Genomic DNA, 2,281 nt, shown 5'->3' with positions numbered 1-2,281 from the left:
TTTTAAATCATTTGCTATTTCACAAAACAATGTTTGACTTGGCATTTCATCATTGCATCAAAACAAAGATTTAGCGCGGAGAAAAACAGACGCCGGATCAGCTGATTGTGTTACATTATGTGGTGACAGTAAAACTGAGGCGTTGATTCATGAAATTAATCAGTCTGAACACAGTCGACCGGTACTATAGACTACTGGCAATTCAAGTCGAATCGAAACATTTCGAACTATTTTCGTTTGGAACATATAAGTCAACAATGGATTGTCACAGCAATGTTGTACCACGTACACCGCCGCCGCCGTATGTAAGTATTTTTGGGGGGATTTTGAAATATGGGAACGACTCATTTCGGAAATTTACTCTTCAAATCGAAACAGAAAGACATATTTTGTGCCAAATTTTTTTATATTGTGTTCAAAATGCGTCGAATTTACTGTTAATTCGAATAGCTCAATTGAGAAATCAGAATTGACTCAATTTGTTTGCACTATATTTTTAGAGTTCCATGAGGCCACCACAGTATCTATATTTATCTCAACGAAGTGATCGAGATCAAGCAGAAATAATTGATGTTCAGTCAAATTTGCCATTGTGTTTTAATGAGTTCCTTGATTGTCTCGCGCATTAATGCATGTAATTTATTTTTCAACTTTGTTACTTTGTACACAAATCCATATCGCGAATTCGTGACTTTTGCTTTGTTTGCAAATCAAAATGTTTACAAACAAAACAGTCGCAATTTTATTTGAAATCTATTTTTAATCCAAGCTGTTTAAATCTTGCGAAACATTCACTCTCTTATCAGTCATTAAAAAACTGATTTCAATGGAATTTAGATTAAAATATTGTTCAATATAAAACGTAGTTGTTTTCATCTGGATAATACATGTATTTTTGTGTAAATTTAAACATTCTCCGGTTTACAACCAATTCAACTTTTTTTTTAAAGGTCAGATTACTTTCTTAAATTTTACATTTTACTTCTGTCAATTTCCGTCAGGAATAGACACCAATGGTCGCGCCCGTCATGATTAGATAAATAATAACCATTTTTATCTTAGGTTTGGGATATTTGACGCAGATCGACCATTTAATGGTAAAAGAGCGGGTCCATTTTCTGGCACCAAACGATACATTCACCGTCAAAAATTCCGCCGGACAAAATGTGAGTCAATTAAACTGTTCTTCTTGCAATATTTTAAACGTGTTCTTTCCATTAATTTTACTTTTGTGAATTAATTTAAAAAAAGATTTATTGGGAGACTGAAGAGCCAAATTGCTGTGCCCGAGGAAGTTTTGGCGCATCTCGTCCGTTCGACGTGAAAGTAATGAACATTCAAAGCCACGAAGTGATGCATTTTTATCGACGCATCGGTGTTGGTTATCGTGATTAAATCGAAGTATCAGCACCTCTTGGTAAAGTAATCGGACGCGTCAAAGAAGACTGGTCATTTCTAAATCATAGCTTCACAGTTAAAAATCATGAAAATACACCTGTTTTACGAATCGAAGCGCCATTCTTTAAATCAAGTCTCTTTGGTGATGCTGAATTCAAAGTAAGACATCAATTTTACCTTTTCTCACATTATGTTTGATAATAATAATGAAAATCACTCCTGCAGATTCTTCTAATGGATGGCACTCAAATTGGAAGAATATCCAAAAAATTATTATTAGACATTGAAGAAGACATTATTACGGTATAACTTTCCCATTGGAATTGGATGTTCGAATGAAAGCTGTGCTGTTAGGCGCTTGTTTTATGCTTGTATGTATTATAATTGTGAGTCGACTTACAAAATTTTTCTTAGAAATGTCATTTTTTTCGATCTTAGAATTCCAGATTCTACGAAAGACTCTAAAGACGGAAGTGATTTTTATAGGCAAAATAATTCAATTGTTAGGAATTCTTCGCCTAAGCTATTTTAACCAAAATTCGAAGAAAAAAATCATTCATTTTAATTTATTAGAAATTCACAGGTTTAAGAAAAAAATAAAGTTTTTCAAAAAAAAAAAAAAATATTATAAAAAACAAATCTTTCGGGAAAAAAATATTTTTTTGATGAAAAAATCGCAATATTTACCTTTTTTGAAGTTTCAGTTTTACAAAGTACGAGTGAATTGCATTAATCGTACGTCTTGTACTCGATAGCTTTGAACCCAAACCAATTCCACTGAACTTGAATTGTTTGTCGCATCGAAAGCAAAACAAACTTAGAATCAGCTTCGTTATGGTTTCGCATCGAAAACGCGCAAGATTCTTTCCAATACGATTTTTGT

General features: G+C 32.9%; 1 long non-coding RNA gene across 1 annotated transcript; it reads left to right on the top strand.

Annotated features, from left to right (window-relative positions):
- Positions 1-171: 171 nt before the first annotated feature.
- LOC116351590 lies at positions 172-1,994 on the top strand. Its single transcript, XR_004202171.1, has 6 exons — positions 172-305; positions 501-634; positions 1,063-1,166; positions 1,252-1,557; positions 1,624-1,769; positions 1,837-1,994. It is a non-coding gene; the product is annotated as an uncharacterized LOC116351590 (long non-coding RNA).
- Positions 1,995-2,281: the final 287 nt, after the last annotated feature.

This window comes from Contarinia nasturtii, unplaced genomic scaffold (assembly GCF_009176525.2).
Source record: "Contarinia nasturtii isolate CC-2019 unplaced genomic scaffold, AAFC_CNas_1.1 Cnas_scaffold_5762, whole genome shotgun sequence".
NCBI classification, from domain to species: Eukaryota; Metazoa; Arthropoda; class Insecta; order Diptera; family Cecidomyiidae; genus Contarinia; species Contarinia nasturtii.
This window is presented reverse-complemented; position numbering and strand designations above follow the sequence as displayed.